We start from the raw sequence: 19,567 nt of genomic DNA on the forward strand, positions 1-19,567 counted from the left end.
GATAGTACACATTTACTCTCTTGATCCAGACCTACTGTTCAGCTTTCTGTCAAAATATAGTTTTCAGGAACATTAGATATCTTGAATTCCTCAGAACATCATATAGATCCACTATACTAGTGGCAGAATGCTATTTGAACATGGTGAGTAGAAAGTGGTAAATATCTTAAGGTCCTAGTATGACACATGCTTAGCAGAAGTTGAAGATAAACTTGACAAAGATTCAGGGTTCTGTCACACAAGTTGAAGTTTTGGTGGTTCAGTGGTCTTAGATATGTAAGGACATTATCTCTGTTAATATTGTGAAATATGTATTTGGTCTTCATCCCCATTTCCTGGCACACAGTTCCTAAAACCCTTAGAACCTCCAGTGATGAGTGTCTTTTTATGCTAATGAGGTGGCTGGTAGCTGAGGGCTCCTAGAAAACATCATAATAGGGGATGACCACCAGAAAACCCAAGGCTTTTAGCCCCACCTGCCAATCTCTGGAAGGGAGAAAGGGGCTGAAGGCTGAGAGATCACCAATAGACAACGATGTAGTCAGTCATGCCTATGTAATGAGGCTTTCATAAAAAGTGAAAGGGGCAGAGTTCAGGAGAATTTCCAGATAGCTAAACACGTGGAGGGTCTTGCAGGGTGGTGCAGTGGAGGGGGCATGGAAGCTCCATACCCCTTCTCATATGCCATGCATTATGCCTCTCTTACAACTGGCTGGATACTCATCTGAATCCTTTGTAATGTACTTTATAATAAGTGGGTGTAAGTGTAAGTGTAAGTAAAGTGTTTCCCTGAGTTCTATGAGCTGCTATAGCAAATTATTCAAACCTGAGGAGGGAGTCATAAGAGCCTGCATTTTGTAGCTGGTCTGTCAGAAGTACAGGTCACAACATGGGACTTGCAATTGGTACCTGATGTGGGGAGCTGTGAGTCTTGTGGAACCAAATCCTCAATCTGTGAGATCTAACTCTATGTACAAGAAAATAGTGTCAGAATTGAATTACAGCACACCCAGCTGGTGTCTGCTGAAGAAGTACTTGGTGTGTGGGGAAATAATCCTCACACATCTGGCGTCAGAAGTGTGGTGTTGAGTGGTTTGTGAGAGTCGGAGAAACACTTTTTTTCCTATCCCTAATAGTCTCTAATATACATCTCCTTCTGATAAGGAAAAGTAGAATGTTTGTTGAATTCTTTGGAGTTTGTAGGTAGCAAAGAATACCTTTGTTAATGCGAATCCAATTGATTTATTCAGAAGACAGCCAGCAAGAGAGGTTTCTGCAGTAAGTCAGACTATGACCTAAGGTTCCACACAAACATACTCTATGACCCTGAAGTTTTGATGGCAGTAGAGATGCTTCTGATAGGTAAAAATGCTGTGTGGAGTATCTGATAACCCTCAATAGGAGGGTAACATGCAAATACCTCAGTTTCTGGAGCAAGACTATACCTTCTGAGTCACAGAAATTCTCACTGTTTGAGAAACATCTCCTGGTACACTATTGAGTACTTGATCCTGACAGACCAAAGAAATATAAAGCCCTGATATGCAACGAGGTGAAGTCCTGACAAATGGAAATTGAAAAGTGGCAGATAAAATTCCTATTCCCTTCTCTTCTAAACAGGCTATCTTTAGATTCAGTTTTTCTTGTTATTTCTCAGAAGACAATCTTGTGAGATGAAGTGACCAGTTGTACTGGATGGCTCAGTAGCATCCTCACTTCAGTCTTCCTTCTGCCCTGTGTTGCTTCCTTTTTCCCCTCACACCTAATTTTCTGTGATAACATTTTCAGTAAATTTGTGGCCCACAAACATTGCCTCAGTTTCTGCTTTCTGGAAAGACCAAGAAAGGGTCTCGTTAAGCCTGTTGTTTCAGCTCTATCTTTCTAATCACCTCTCTCAACACTTCTTGCCTTGCAGTTTATACTCTAATGATATCAAATTGCTTTTGCTTCCCTATAGAAATCAGCTGTTTCATACCTTTAGACCTTGACTTATGCTCTTTATTTGGTCAAGAATGCCATCTTTCACTCCCCTTTAATTATCATGTAGTAATCAACTCAGAGGTCATTGTCTTCTGCATTTCTTTCTCAGGGTAAGAGGTGTGAGATAGAATGATCTGTCATTTGTCTTATAGGAGATTGTCTGACACACCCTATGCCACTGATACAATAAAAACATCACCAGTGGAGCAGGACCCTGAATCTTCATGATACTTACCTCCTATGCTCCAATAGGCATGTGTCATAAGAGGGCTCTAGGATAAACTGGACAGCCATTAGGAGACAATATGAGGTGGAGTGGATCACCTAAGAAAAAATGTGAAGGATATTTTGAAGCTATTTGTTAAGTGTTTGGACCCTTGAATTTAGACTGTTGACTGAAATAAGGAAAACCTGGGCTGTGCCCCCACCCCACCCCACACACAATTTGGACAAGAAGAAAAAGAACTCACTTGAGAGGGGTAAGATATGTGCTCTACTTTTGGATGAAGAAAGGAGAAATCCTGCAAGTGCAGATTTCTGATCCAAACTTTGAAAACTTGGAGAATGTTATGCAATAAAGAAATCAAGATAACATTTTACAAACCAAATGAAGGCTGTTAATTACAGCTCAGGCTATTTAGATTTGGTTCAAGAGTCATCACATTTACAGTAAACTTCACTTTCACTTGGGGTAGAATAAACTGATTCTCCCTTTAGTTCAAATATGTTTGAGTGCTTTATCTTTGCTATGTGCTATGCAAGGAACTTAGAGTACAGAGAAGAATCACACAGGCTCTTTGCTATCAGGGAGCTTCTAGTCTAATCTGAGGCATTGCCCAGTCCTACTGATCATGGTTGGAGAGCTACGAGAGAGGTATGCCAGGGCACTGTGGGAGACTAGGAACAAGGCTGTCCAGTGTGCACGAGCAGGAGAGGCTCCCTCATGACCCTTGCACCCTAAAGTACAGCAAGACAGAAACATTATGAATGAAGATAAAGACCCTGTCTGTAGCAAGTAGGATCCATAACAATGAATACGAATACTGGGTAAGTATGTGAGTATTCTACTGCAGAGAACTGCCAGATTTTGAGGAAAAGTGGGCCCATTTAGTAACATTGTTAATGGTCTTTTTCTCTCATAACATTTGTTCTCTATCCTGCTCTTTTCTAACTCAGTAAAAGACTTCTGGGTATATTGAAGTTGTTTCTAATTCCTATTTAGTTTTGTTTTTCATAAATTTGGTCAATTTTTTCTAGCATAAAAAAAGATCTTTCCAGCTGTGATTTTAAAGAAATAGCCTCTTCCATTTGTGTCTTATGAGTAAGCCAACATTTCAAATTTAGCAATTGAGCTAAAACTTCTACACTTTTTTCTCCTTCAGAAAACATCTTCCTCCTTTCTCACTGCTAACTTTGTTTGTTTAAAGTCCTAACTATGGATTCTCATGTGCTATCCTATGTAGCAAGCAGGAGGGGGAAATCTCCACCCACCTGGATTCATGCCATTTTAGTCCTTTCCTCCCAGACTGAACAGACAATTATTAAGACTTTAGACTTCTTTGAATTCTGCTTGATGTTGAATGACGTTGTTTACTTCACAGTTCTGGAGGTTCACACTTCTAAAATTGAACAGTTCATAGAGTTGGACAATGGTACGTGATTGTAGTCTGAGCATGAAGTACATTTGGATGGCGTATATGTCAACTGAATGCAGGTAGCAATAAGCATGTGTGTTCTGAAGACAAACGAGCAAATTTGCCTCCTTACTTCCTGTGGAACATAGAGCCTCCTTTGTCTTGCGTTGTCTTTCAGCAAACAAAGAAGCAACTTGGCCACATAGAGCTCACGTTTTATTTATTTATTTCCCCCCATAGTGTTTTCAGTCCAAGCTGCCCTACATGAAGGAATCATGTCTACATATTAGCAAGGCCAGACTATTGCAGGGGAAGTTCTCTTTTGACCCCTGCAACAGATTAACTGTTTACCATAAGGAAGTCTCTTAACCTCATGGCATTTCCCTTTATGCTCTCCAAGTGGAGGGTAATAATGCTGGAAAAGAAAAGTGACTTGATATTCACAAATAGGAAGTATCCTTTCAATGTTTTTGTACATATGGGTTTCTTATTACAATAATAGTACTATTTTAATGAAACTAAAATAATCCAAGAGGGTTCTAGAACACTGCTGTGTGGATAATAAACCAATTTTTCAGTGTGTCATTATTTTGTAAAAAATATTTTACTTCATCTGATGAGAGATGTTCATTATCCATGGGAATATTTTGATTGTCATGCAGGAATTGGTAGATAAGTAAAAAAGCACACATATACTAGCTTAGTAGTTTAAAGGCCTCTTACTAGGTGTGAGCTGAGAGGAGTATAATGAAAAACAAAATAAAACAAAAAATACATAAAAATAAAGCTTTTACCATTCAGTTTGGTGCAAATGGAATTCATTTTATAAAAGAAAAGCTTACAAAGACTAATTGACCTCTGGAACTTCAAACTATTTGTGTTTCATTATAATCTCACCTCTTCAAGAAAAAAATGCAATATCTGCTAAGTCATTAGCACAATATAAAGCCCCTTTTATTAAATATAAATCAGAGAGAAAATATCTAATATAACCTTCTTATATTGACACTAGTTACATTTTTTTAAAATGCAGATACTCAAATATTATTGAGAAAACCTAAATCATTGAAGATATGTTCATAAGCTAAAACAAAAATTGTAGTGCAGTAAAAGAAAATGAAAGAACCACTCCTCTTTCCCACTAATCTAGCCATATTGAAGCTATTTCAGTCAGCCAACAGCATTGATTCAATATCGACTAGTACAGAGCACTGCATATGTTCTTTGACTTCAATCAAATAGAACATATAACTCTTGCCTTTAAAGACCTTTCTTTCTAATAAGTCTCCATTAACACAGAAGCATTGAAACACATACAGAATCCACAGATTGCACTAAGATTTACACAATCAATAGACAGGGAAGTTTAAAGAATGGGCAGCAGAGGAGAGTCCAGAATGCAGTCAGGAGTGCTAGTTTTGATCTCATCAAAGTATCACACCTCATCAACTTTTCTGGCTTCGTACCATATAATAGTACAACCTCTGTGGATAACCAGAGGTTATCAAGGACAGCTGTGAGCATAAACAGCAGCAATGAGGACCATCAGATGGTCATATGGATGTGTTTATTGTTCCTGCCCTTGGGAGGCCCAGAGGAGCTGCCTATTTGTCCTCTATCTATGTCTAGAAGATCAAGAACCAGCGGGAACAGAGACACTTCCTTGGGGTGCTTTGAGAGAAGGCAGGAGACAGTTGGCCTATTTCTACACTCCCAGTCTGGGGAAAGGGGAGGCGCTGTGGGTCTGTGATGACTTCCTGCCTTAGTGATTGTCCTCTCTTGGAAACTCTAACACAAAGACCCAAGTTCCAGTAAGCAAAGAAAGAAAACTAACAATCCATTCAAGAAAAATCCATCAGAACAACAGAACTCATGCCGGGCCAATAGAGCAGTTAGAGTAAAGATTTGACAACTTGAGTAAGGAACTAATAAGAACCCTTCAGGAAATTCAAGTACAGCACTTCGGAGACTGTGGAAATAAGTAATTTAATACATGAATCAAAGGAGATATGTAGAAGTGACCTAGAAGATCAAGGGAGTCAACTACGTCCTAACGTACAGGGCAAGAACATGAAGAAATGAGAATGAGGGGAAAGATAATACTTTCAGAAGTCTAAGAGACCAAACATGCAAGTAAGAGAATTTCTACAAGGCAATGTAAGAACAGGGACAAAAGAGGAATGATTAAAGACATGATAGAGAAAATGTTCTATACATTACATAACAAATTCCTGTAGTCTCTTGGTAGATTGAGAAGAAAAGATATGCATGTAGCAAAAAAAAATTTTAGAAAATATTTCTGAACTCTAAGGAGAAAGGGATAATCTTAAAACTTTCAAGTGAAACAAGTTACAATGAAAAAGAAACTGACAGACATTGGGTTTCATCAGCAACACCTGAGAGTAGAAAACAGTGAAATGACACCATCACACTACAGAGGAATTTTATTGCAAGCCACCATATCAAAATTGATTATAAATTCACTTTAAATAATTATGATATTGGCAAAAAATAGACAAATGTTTGTAGAAGAGCCTAGCAATTTTAAAAATAAACCTACACTCATAGGACATTTTAATATCTGACAAAGGTAGAAGTTTAGTTTGCTGATAATATTTTGATGACGCAACTGGCTACTGGTTTAAAAAGAATATATAATTGTATGCTAAAATAACATAAAACTGTTCCATTATCCTATGCTCTATTCAAAACTAAATTCCAGGTGAATAAAAGCACTATTTTTAAAATTATGAATGAAATACTTGCAATTCAGATCACAGATTATATTATTAGTATTCATAATAAAACTAACTGGAAATAAAGTGAATGTCCATCAATAGGGGAATTATATGAAAATTTATGGCTCATATTGCAAGAATGATTATAAAGTCATTAAACATAAGTTAGGGTCATGCTAATTGACTCCAAGGGACTTTTTCTGGTCATGGAATAAAAACAAGAAAATAAGAAATGAGTTTATACCTTCATGCTTATAAAAATTTAAAAAGACTGATTACATCTATTATTAGAAGGCATGGAGGAAAACGTTTGGGTTTATACACTGGTGTTTGAAATTTCAAGTGTTATACTTTATTGAAAGTGTCTGGATTGAATTGAATTCAACTAAATAGAATTCAGTTGACTCATAAAGAATCCAATGCAAGTTCCCATTCTGTCTGTTTTAGAGTCTATTTTACTAACAAAAGAATTAAATAGAAATAAATAACTATAGGCTACATTTAGAAAAGTCTGAACTTTTGCATATAATCTTTGTGGGTTACTCATGTTCTCTTGTTCAAAAATACATGGGATATCACATTGTCCTTGTTATAGCTTTCTCAAGTATATGAATAGGTAACATTAAAAATTGTGCTCCAAGAGTGTATGGCGTGGTTAAAGCCTCCTAACTTTAGAGTACCTTAGATAATAGTCTTGTGAGCATTGTCTCTACCTGTGCCAGCATTATAGACATGTTGTATCCATAAAATGACATGTGCTTACTTTAAAATTTGGTTTTGTTTATTAGTCAGAATAAACAAGGTAATGCTGCAGTAACAAAATAACCCAGCAATCTCAATAGCTCATTAAACGTAAAGTTTATTTCTTAATCCTATTGCATGTTAATCAAGGGTCTGCTTCAAGCAGTCACTCAGGAACTCGGTTTTTGCAAGATCCACCATCTTCATTGAACACACAGCCTCTTCATGTCATGGAACACCCAACCACTTCATGGGAAGGTGCCAAGAAGAGACCGTCTTCTTTTGGCAGGGGATAAGGGTTTTGGACATTTTCTCATTGGTAATTAAATTCTTTGACCTGTTTGGTCACAACGCATTGAGTAGGACTATTTAATTTGTACCTGACTGAGGGGCTGTGAAAGAGAACTTCCCAGATGCTCAGAGGAGGTATAACTAGAATTGGCTGATCCCTTTTGTTCTCTACCAAAGTATATTTTGAGGATTTAGGATTGTCTTGTGTTTTGTTTTGTTAAACTATAAGTCTAAGTCATAGATGGTGGTATAGTAAAGGAGGCTACAAAAATTAATTCATTCAATGAAAAATTCTATAAAGGGAATTTAAATACCTGCTAAGGTGGCTGAAAAGTAAGGAAATGGAAGATTTCATGGTGGCAGCTCAAGAAGAATTGGATGCTATTTACAGTAACAAATAAGGTATGGAATTAGGTTATAAAAACAATGTGTAGGAATTGCAAAGAAAGGACAAAAGGCAGCTAATAAAGATAAAGGAAGCAGACGAGGCTGCTATCAAAGTGATGCAGCATAATATGACATTTCAAAATAGTACAGTGGAGAAGAAAAGCACTGAATATGATCTGATTGCTCAGACTGACATTAAGCAACTGTGGCTGCTGTTGAGTCCTCGTGTTTATGGCAAACCTCCAGTACAGTATGTACTATAATTTGGCATATCATGTTTTAAGATTTAGCTTGAAGTCAGGCAGTTAGCTACAGCCCTGAATTCTGAATAAGATATTAGTTTGTTTTTACTTGAAGTATTGAGAGCTTCCTGAAATTCTTTTTTCTCTAAAAATACCACAGTTATAAAAGCATGACAAGAGAGTTCACATATGTCTTTGAATTAACTTTAACAAATGCCATATTTTCCTTTTTCAAACAGGTATCTTCAGGCACTTCACTCTATACCCTGTTATGCATTCAACGTGCATAACCAAGATTTACCCAGTGAATTCTGTCTGTAAACAGCAAAAGCCAAGAGCAGATTTCCCAGGAAAACCAGACTGTAATGGTAGATATCACCTCATTGACTATAAAGTTAGATACTGTAATATAATCCCAAACTTTAAAATACATGTTTACCTTGCCACCTGCTATTAACTTATTTTCCTTATAATGGATGATTGGTCCTCCTTCTACTATATGACATATTTGTATTTATACTATATGATGTATATGATTAAATTGTATTTAATATATTGCTTGTCATCTACATCACAGAAAATTTAATAAACACGTAAACCTGCTAATATAATCACTCTCTAAAAAAAGAAACTTCATTAAGTCCACTTTAAAATTAAATTTGAGAATTCATCCTAATTCATTATTATAGACAAATATATGTAAATGGTGATATTTTAATACAGTCATTTGAACATATTTTTTAAAACTGATGAATGATTGCCAAAAGCAAATTTTCTGAAAAGTAATATTTTAGACAAAGGGCCAAAAGCTGATTTTAGTCATTGAAATGAGTAATTTCCTTTTTAAACCTCTTGACATCTGAACTATAATCATTTTCTGTCCCCCCAACATAAAAGATGGTTAAAAATTTATAGAGCAGAAAATATTTAAAAATGAGAACATTCTGAGTCACTAACTCGGATTGTTACAATCTGAGTTAGTGACTCAGAATGTTCTCATTTTATAAGATTTTCTTGAAAATTACATGTTTTCAAGGTCCTAACAGTGTTTTTCCTTGAAAAACATGCAATTTATTTATCATATATTTTACTAATAACTAAAATCAGCTTCCATATGCTTTATTAATAAAGCAAAGCCATAAGTGTAACAGCAAAATAGATAAATTCTTGCTATTTCTAGCACATCATCTTCATGATGAGGAATTTAAAGTGATGGAAGCATTGAAGTAAAAATTAAAAATTTGAAATTTGAAGTTATCCACTTAAAAAATTGGGGACAATATAAATGAAAATATCATTCCTAAGGTATAACTGTTGACATTATTATTTGTTAAGAAAAATTAGCATTTAGCCATTATAATTTGGAAAGACATAATACATTCTTCAGAGAGATTCTTCTTCTAATTGCCCCAACAACTTAGATTATGGTGTCACTAAGTTCCATTCTGTCTTAATCCTATACTACAATTATTCTTCTCACACTCCTAGGGAGATTGAATCCACTTATATGCTTTTAATTATCATCTACGTGCAATGACTTTCAAACCCTACAGCTCTTGATTCTGAGTTTTAAGCCTGAATAGCAACATCCATTCAGGATGCCTCCATTTCATTGGCCACAAGTGACTCAAACTCAATTGTTTCAAAGTTAATTTCATCATCCTTCACCCTCAACTTCCCTACCAACGATTAAAACTTGGGATCCTTCAATGGCATTTCAATGACCCACACCAACAGACACTAACTTACTCTTGATATCGTTCTAGACAGCTTCTCCATCTTTATACTTGCCTCCCTACCCTAACACATATCTAATCATTGCCCAGTCTAACAGTTCTATCTTCTAAAGAAACCATTAATTTTTTCACTTTCATTTTCTAATATTAGCATACACACTCAGGCCAGGATTCTTCTCTGTTAAATTACAGTAATCACTTCCTAAGTTTTCTCCCTAACATCCTGGTCTTGCCAATTCTAATCTATTCTTCACATTGATACCCCTAAAATGCAAATTGGGTCATGTTAATTATGTTTCCATTACAATTCTCCAGTGACTTCACAAGAAGGATAAAATCCAAAATCCAAAATCCGAAACACATCATACATCTCCTTCATGACTTCTGACCTTCTCCACTTTGCATTCCAGGCACATCAAATTTAAATCCTTATATATGCTATGCTCCTTCTCAATTGTGTGATCTGCAATAAGAATATTCTTCAGTTAGAAACATTATTTCTTCATTTGGTTACTTATGAATCCCAATGTTAATATTAATTATTGTGGGAGGCCATTTTTAAAGCCCTTTATAAATTTAAGATTGGTATTCTCTCTCTTCCTCTCTCAATTTTATTGAGGGATAATTGCTATAACAAAAAACTGCACATGTTTAAGGTACACAATCTGATGTGTTTCAGCACATGCATATACCTATCTATGATACCATCCCCACAATTAAGATTATAAACATATCCATCCTTCCAAAAGATTTTTTATGTTCGTGTGTGTGTGTGTGTGTGTGTGTGTGTGTGTGTGTGTGTGTGTGTGTGTTGGGGGTCAAAATAATATGAGATCTTCCCTCTTAACAAATTTTTAAGTGTACAATACTGAATTTTAAACATAGGCATTATGTTGTACAGCAGATCTCTAGAACTGATTCACATTGCATATTTTCTCTTATGACTAAATGGTGTACAATTCTTCATAGCATGTGGTTATCATACTTTGTTTTAATTATATACAAACAGTCCTCACTGTTTCCAATATGCACAGAGTTTAATTATCCTGATTTAGTTAAATAACACAAATCTCCCAATAACAGAGTTCACATTAAGTTGGCAGGGTATATTACCTGTGAGTAACTGCATAAGTTATAAACTTTTCCACTATCTCTTTAGCCTACAAATCATTTCATAAATAGCAAATATGCATCATGATCAGTTACCAATAACAGAACTTCTTTCAAAGTCTGTCAGTGTTTGGTCACTATGCATCTGTTATTTAATTTACTTAGATAAGAAAGCATTTGGTTGTGTTGCCTTGTTGTCTCCCTATAATTAATCCACATTATATTTTACAAAAATGGAAAATGGAAAGAGGAAATTGGCCAAGAAAAATGAAAGTGCAGCAAAGAAGCAAAAAGTGATAATGTTAGAAGTGAAATTTGGATTGTACACTAACGGAATTTTAGAAAAAAATAGATGACTATCAGAATGGTGATACTGCTGCAACTGGAGAAACTCTAGATATGCTGCCAGAAGAATTTACCTAGGATGAATTTATTAATGTAAATAAAGAAAGTGGTTGTGTTGAAAAGAATAAGCAATGTCCCAGCAAAATTAAAGAACTCTCAGAGGTATTTCACAACATTTAAAGTGCAAGGGATAAAGTGTTGGAAGCTGGTCCAGATTTAGAAAGGAGCATGACAATTCACCAAGACATTAATAAGATATTTGCTTCACATCATTATTTGTATGAGGAGAAGGCAAGCACTATTCAAACTATACTTGATAAATTTTTACAAAGAACTAAAATATTGTCATCTTATTGTTTCTAACGTTTTAAATTAGAGTGCACTAAAGAAATACTAGTTTTAGGATGTTTTAACATCCCTTCATAATACAAACCCTCAATAAACTAAGTATTGAAGGAGCATACCTCAAAATGATAAGAGCCATCTATGATAAACCCACAGCCAACATCATACTGAACTGGCAAAAGCTGGGAGCATTCCTCCTGAGAACTGGAACAAAACAAGAATGTCCACTCTCACCACTCCTATTAAACATAGTGCTAGAAGCCCTGGCAAGAGCAATCAGGCAAGAGAAAGAAAGAAAAGTCATCCAAATTGGAAACATTGAAGTCAAATTATCTCTATTCACTGATGACATGATCTTACACATAGAAAACCCGAAAGACTCCACCAAAATACTCCTAGACTTGATAAACAACTTCAGTATAGTTTCAGAATACAAAATTAGTGTATAAAAATGAGTAGGATTTCTATATACCAATATTTTAAGCTGAGAACAAAATCAATAACTTAATCTCATTTACAATAGCCACACACACACAAATACCCAGGAACATATTTAACTAAGGAGGTGAAATATCTCTACAAGAAGAACTACAAAACACTAATGAAAGAACTTACAGATGACACAAACCAGTGGAAAAACATCCCATGCCTATGGGGTGAAAGAATCAGTGTAGTTAAAATGACTATCCCTCCCAAGGCAATCTACAGATTCAATTCAATTCTCATCAAACTACTAATATCATTCCTCCCAGAATTAGAAAAAAATTATCCTAAAATGTATATGTAACTAAAAAAGAACCTGAATAGCTAAAGCAATCCTAAGTGAAAAGAACAAAGCTGGAGGCATCACATTACCTGACTTTAAATTATACTATAAAGCTATAGTAACTAAAACAACCTGGCACTGTTGTTTAAAATAGACACCTAGATGAATGAAACAGAACAGAGAACCCATAAATAAAGCCACGTACTTACAACCAACTGAACTGCAACAAAGTTGACCAAAAAATAAATAAATAAATAAAAATAAAAAAATTAAAAAAAGGAAAAGGACTTCCTATTCAATAAATGGTGCTGGAAAAACACGGTAGCCCTATAGCCCTATGCAGAAGAATGAAACTGGACATCTCTCTCTCACCGTAAACAAAAATCAACTTAAGGTAAATTAAATACTTAAATATAAAACCTGAAAAGATGTAAGTCCAAGAAGAAAACCTAGGTAAACTCTTCTGGACCTTGGCCTAGGCAAAGAATTTATGACTAAGACCCCAAAAGCAAATGCAACAAAAACAAAAATAGACAAATGTAACTTAATTAAACTAGAAAGCTTATTCACAGCTAAAGAAATAATCAGCAGAGTAAACAGACAACCTACAGAATGGGAGAAAACATTTGCAAATTATGCTTCTGCCAGAGAATTAATATCAAGGTTCTATTAGGTTGGTGCAAAAGTAGTGGCAAAAACTACAATCACATTTATGCCAATCTAATAAAAAGAACTCAAACAACTCCACAAGAAGAAAAGAAAACCCATTAAAAAGTGGGCAAAGTCAGGAATAGACCCTTCTCAAAAGAAGACATGCAAGTGGCCAACATATGAGAAAATGTTCAACCTTTTTTTAAACATCAGATAAATACAAATTAAACCACAATAAGATATCATCTTTCACCAGTCAGAATGGCTATTATTAAAAAGTCAAAAGCAACAGAAGTTGGCATGAATGTGGAGAAAAGGGTGTGCTTATAACGCTGTTGGTGAGAATGTACATTAGTACAACCTCCATGGAAAAATGTATGGAGATTTCCCAAAGATCTAATAGTATAACTACCATGTGACCCAACGATCCCACTACTAGGTATCAATCCAAGGGAAAATAACTTATTTTATCAAAAAGATACTGCACTTGTATGTTTATTGCAGCACTATTCAATAGCAAAGTCATGGAATCAACCTAAGTGTTCATCAGTGGTTGGTTGGATTAAAAAATGTGGTATATATACATCACAGAATACTACACAGCTATAGAAAAAGAACAAAATCATGTCTTTTGCAGCAACTTGAATACAGCTGGAGGCCATTATCATAAGTGAAATAACTCAGAAACAGAAATCAAATACTACATGTTCTCACTTATAAGTGGAAGCTAAACAGTGAGTACACATGGACATCAAAATGAAAACAATAAACACTGGGGACTCCCAAAGTGGGGAGGTTGGAAGCAAAGTGAGGGTTGAAAAATTACCTATTGGTTACAATGGTCACTGTTTGCATGATGGTCACTGGAAGCCCAAACCCCACCATTATACAATATATCCATGTAAAAAATCTGTACATGTACGCCCTGAATCTAAAGTAAAATAAAATTTAAAAAAACTACCAAGTTTTGGCAATAACCTAGACGTTGAAAGACAGGATACAAACTTACATGTATATAATTTCAAGTGTATAAAATATGCATGTAAAATAATAAAAGAATATAGCATAAAAATGTAATAATTGTGCACCAGCTAAAGTCTTCTAGAAAGCTGATGATAAGAGAGAGTTGGTGTGCAAGAGGTTTATGTAAGGTTGATGGAGAAAGGTTGTGGGTGTAACACCTATGGAAATTAAATAAGAGGTAGCAAGTTTGAGCAGAGAAAGGCTTAGCTCATAGTGCAGATCCGATATCTGATACCTGTGAAAATAAGGGGAGGAGAAGGAAGAATTTGGCAAAGAAAGTCTCAAACTACTGTGTAGATCTGACCAGTCCCTGACAACCCAAATATTGCTCATTGGAGGAGTCCTCTGATGGCCAAAATAGCCAGGACCTAGATGTCCTGTCATGCTCATTTCATGGCTTTGGAATAGTCCAGGAAAAAGAGGACTTTTGCTCAAACATTGTCACAGATCATTACAGTGCTGCAGCTGGAGGCTGTGAGTCAACTGAACTCCTCACAACTGAAGGACAAGTTTTTTTCAGGAAGGGAAATTGTAATCTCTTGGTGGAGTAATGGGTAATCGTCTAATTTGTATAACTTTTAGCATTTTGTATTTTCTTATGGTAGACATGTTCTGTTTTTCTCATTTCAAAAAAGTAAACTTTGATTTTTAAAACATTAGCCTTGAGGTTCTCATCAGCCAAGACACAAAAATAGAACTGCAATGTTTTACATGCAGCGAAGAAGCATATGAGAAAAAGTTCAACATCACTGACCATTAGAGAAATGCAAATCAAAACCACAATGAGATACCATCTCACACTGGTCAGAATGGCTATTATCAAAAAGTCAAAAAATAACAGGTGCTGGTGAAGTTGCAGAGAAAAAGGAATGCCTATACACTGTTGTTGGGAGTGTAAATTAGTTCAATCACTGTAGAAAAGAGTGAGCTGATTCCTTAAAGACCCAAAAACAGAGCTACCATTCGACCCAGCAATGACATTACTGGGTATATATCCGAAGGAATATAAATTGTTCTATAATAAAGACAGAAGCATGCATATATTCATTGCAGCACTATTCACAATAGCAAAGACATGAAATCAACCTCAATGCCCATCAAAGACTAGATAAAGAAAATGTGGTACATATACACCATGGAATACTATGCAGCCATAAAAAATAATGAGCTCATGTCCTTTGCAGGGACATGGAGACAGCTCAAGGCCAATGAGCTCATGTCCTTTGCAGGGACATGGAGACAGCTCAAGGCCATTATCCTTAGCAAACTAACAAAGGAACAGAAAACCAAATATTGTATCTTCTTACTTATTAGTGGGGGCTAAATGAAAACAGATAGACACATACAGCAGAATAACAGATACTGGGGCCTATCAGAGGGTGGACGAAGGAGAGGATCAGAAAAAATAACTAATGGGTACTAAGCTTAATATTTGGGTGATGAAATAATCTGTACAGTAAACACCCATGACACAAGTTTACATATTTAACAAACCTGCACATATACCCCTGAACTTAAAGGTAAAAAAATAAATTAAATTACAATAAATTAAATCTATACTCTAGGGGCAGCTACATAACATTTAAAGCACCCAATCATAAACTCACCCTCCAGAAGTGACCATTGCAAATACTTTAAATATTGTTATCTAAATCTTCACTAGAGGGTTCGTTAATTAAAAAGTATATTAGTTACACAGTGGTGAAATGTGCTGTATTGGAGGACTGGAAAGAGTAAAACATCACTGCTCTTGTACAGACAATCTGAGTTCGGCTACTATTATTTGAATTTGCTCCTCCGAAATTCAGATGTTGCCAATGTGATGGTATTAAGAGATGAGACTTTTAAGAGGTAATTAGGTCGTGAGGACTCCTCCCCTCATGAATGGGATTCGGTGCCCTAAAAAGGCTTAACAAAAGGAGTTCATTTTTTTCCTGCCCTTCCACCTTCTGCCACATGAGGACACAGCGTTCATCTCCTTTGGAAGATGTAGTATTCAAGGCACCATCTTGGAAGCCAAGTGCAGTCCTCACTGGCGCCTTGGTCTTGCACTTCACAGTCTCTGGAACTGTGATATAAATATCTGTTCTTAATTTTTTAAAAAGAATTGCAAATGTTTTTAATTATTGCTTATTTGCACTGTATAACATCAATATCCACCATAGGCTATTTTAAACACTTTGAATTAACTCATTTCAAGGTTTTTTTGGTTAATTCTAACTTCATATGACTTTCCTTGCACTTTGTTTTAGCTCAGTCATTGAACTTATCCTTTTGTAATAGATGCACATAGTTAAGAACAGAAAAATCTGAAAGGACTGTAGAAGACACTTACTCTAGAGACCTTCAGATGGAGTAGTCAATGAAGGGTGAGGATGGGTGAGCTCCATTATTCCCAGCCCATTCTCTTTTCTGTGTCTATTTATTAAGGTGCTAGGGCACAAAATTATCCTTTAAACAAGTAGTTCTGCTGCTGAAAAGGATACAGTCATTGAATTCAAAATTCAACTAGTTCTATATAGCCTGCCCATAAATCCCTATAACATAATTGTTTAACCCATGGTTCACTACTTCCAGCATTGGGTAAGTCACTATCTAATGAGACAGGTGTGTCTTTAGACTATTCTAATTGTAGAGAGTTCTATCTATAAAGGTTTGATAATAATGAACATAAACATTAGTCTCTCTACCCCTGGTCTGTAGTAAAGGATTATTTCAGTTGTTTTGGGCCCATTATTATTTGGACAAATGAAGAAGTAAAACTGTTAAAAGAACAGGAGTAAAATAGAATGTTATGTACGATGATTTATATCCCTAGGGAATTCTTTTCCATGTTGAAATCTATTGGCATTTATCAGAATGACACTGAGTATATCCCCAGTAAATATTTGTTGAAAGAACTAATGCTATCCACTATCTTCATTAATTCATTGGAAATCTGTTATACTAAATTGTTGCCTCTTGTCACATGAACATAAGAAGAGACTGTGGAAAATACCTCATATAGTCGTGAATATAAATATGAATTCACTTGTTATTAGTGAAAACATGTGACCTTCTAGTGATGATGTCTAAGTGACGAAGATACTTCTTTTAATAACTCTCATTCTGAAATACTGCCATTATGTGTCTACTGATGAATAAGATCCATATTTTTTTCTTTTATATTAATAATTTGGAAATTGTCAACAGCCAGGTTTCTGACTTATCTCCTGTTCCCCATGTTGCTTTAGAACACTGAAAATATGTTGCAACAGGCCAGATGACTCTATCTATCTATCTATCTATCTATCTATCTATCTATCTATCTATCTATCTATCTATGTATCTATCTATCTATCCATCCATACATCTACTATCTATTGATTATCTATCTATCTATTTTTGTGGTTTAAAACTATTTGCTTATAATTTAACTGGATTAGGTATTTGGGCAGGGCTCATCTGGCACAATATGCCTCTATTCCACATGGTATTGGCTAGGCTCACTCATATGTTTGTGCTAAGTTGGCAGGTCAGCTAGCGGTGGTTGGACATGAATAGCCTCACTCACATGTCTAGCATTGGGCTGGAGCTATAGCTAGGTTTCAATGGCCTCTCCTGCAGGCTGGCTTGGCCCTTTGCATGGTGGCTAGGTTCCAAGCAGGCAAGAGTGGAAGTTGCAAGGTCTCTTGAGGCCTAGGCTCAGAAATTGCAGTGTCATTTATGCTGCGTTCTGTTGGTCAAAGCAAGTCACAAGAACAGCTCAGATTCAGGAAGTGGGGAAATGAACTCTACTTCTTGATGGGAATTGCTGCAACCAATTTCATTTCTTATTTATTTATTTGTTTGTTTGAGATGGAGTTTTGCTCTTGTTGCCCAGAATGGAGTGCAATGGCGCTATCTTGGCTCACTGCAACCTCCACCTCCTGGATTCAAGCGATTCTCCTACCTCAGCCTCCCAAGTAGCTGGGATTACAGGTGCCTACTGCCACGCCTGGCTAATACTTTGTATTTTTAGTAGAAACGACTCCTGACGTCAGGTGATCAACCCGCCTCGGCCTCCCAAAGTGCTGGGAGTACAGGCATGAGTCACTGAGCTCTGCCTCATTTCTTTTAAATAATAAGATAAGTTTTTTGTTTGTTTGTTATTGCCTTAATTTATCTTTCTTTTTGAATGTCATGTTACAAGCCTTACTTGGTTAAAGCCTTACTTGGTTAAGCCTTACTTGGTGTGGTCAGGGTTTGATTTTTAGGAGACTCATTTAGAGCACTAAATGCCTTTTGTAGAGGAAACATACACCCTGGTCTTCCTGAGGTGGTCCCAATTTATGCCAATAGGCAAAGATTCTGCTCGGTTTAAACTTTGTTTCATCCTCTTTCACTCTCAATGTGGTATTTTGAACAACAAACACTTGTGAAAACCTATCTTGAGTTTTTATGACCTTATGGGTACTTTTGTTTTTACCTTTTCAAGGCAAAGATAATTTTCTTAGATAAAATATGCCAACAAATATGAATTAAGTAGGTCTGTTATGTTAGTATCTAAGAAAAAAGGACCTATACTTTTCTTAATGTTCTCGCTTTTAACAAATTAAAATGAGCTCTTTTGGATCATTTTAAAAGAAAGAAAGCCCCAGCCAGTAAGAAACATTCTTACTCATATGATTTTGGAAAACACTTTTGTAAACATCCTTGATGAAAAGTCCATTTTTTCATATTTTGCACGTTCTTTAATAGATAAGACTCAAGTTTGTTGATTGAGTTTTGTTTTGGAGAGCCACATCTCTCTCTTAAAGATCTTCCCATTAAGAATTTTAGACCATAGGCCAGGTATGGTGGCTCATGCCTGTGATCCCAGCATTTTGGGGGCCAAGGCAGGTGGATCATCTGAGGTCAGGAGTTCAAGACCAGCCTGACCAACATGATGAAACCACATCTCTATTAAATACAAAAAAATTAGCCAGGCATGGTGGCATATGCCTGTAATCCCAGCTACTTGGGAGGCTGAGGCAGGAGAATCGCTTGAACCCAGGAGGCAGAGGTTGCAGTGAGCTGAGATTGTACCATTGCCCTCTAGCCTGGGCAACAAGAGCAAAACTCGATCTCAAAAAAAAAAAAAAAATAGACCATAAAATTATATTTATGTTTTCTCTAAATTGCTTCAAAACAACCAAGAATATACTGATTCCTCATTTTTTTTTTTACTCAGGTATCAATAAACTTAAGATGATACTTTTGCATTTTACCGTCAAATTTCTAACTTTACATATTTCCTTATCTGGCAAAATCTATTGCAAATGAAACTTCTTCTACTTAATCCCACTACTTTTTGTAAATTATCATCAAAGAAGGTAGAATTAATTTATGTTATTCTCTGCTTTAAGTTAATGAAACTTTGACTTGATGTCTGGATAACTCACATTTCTATTACTGTTACTCTTATGCTTGGCCCACGTAGAATGCTACTGTCTTTTTCTACATTAAACTTTAACAAGAACTTACACATTTTTTCATAAGGTTCAATATACTGATGATTTTGTAGACTGCATTACACATTTCTTCAATTAAAATGGAAATGTGGGGTAGGACTTTCTTG

The 19,567-nt window shown here is 35.8% G+C and overlaps 1 long non-coding RNA gene across 3 annotated transcripts in view; it reads left to right on the forward strand.

The window, feature by feature from the left end:
- The window catches only part of LOC129464100 (uncharacterized), a 49,162-nt gene that overhangs the window by 19,391 nt on the left and 10,204 nt on the right, over positions 1–19,567 (forward strand). The window contains exon 5 of one of the 3 annotated variants that reach the window (XR_010115861.1): positions 8,253–8,381. This is a non-coding gene — a long non-coding RNA (uncharacterized lncRNA). Of the gene's footprint in view, positions 1–2,132; positions 2,455–8,252; positions 8,521–19,567 lie in introns of those variants that run through there. The other 2 variants (XR_008651431.2, XR_010115860.1) reach the window with 2 other exon arrangements.

The sequence above is a fragment of the Symphalangus syndactylus genome, chromosome 15 (genome assembly GCF_028878055.3).
Source record: "Symphalangus syndactylus isolate Jambi chromosome 15, NHGRI_mSymSyn1-v2.1_pri, whole genome shotgun sequence".
Taxonomy (NCBI): Eukaryota; Metazoa; Chordata; class Mammalia; order Primates; family Hylobatidae; genus Symphalangus; species Symphalangus syndactylus.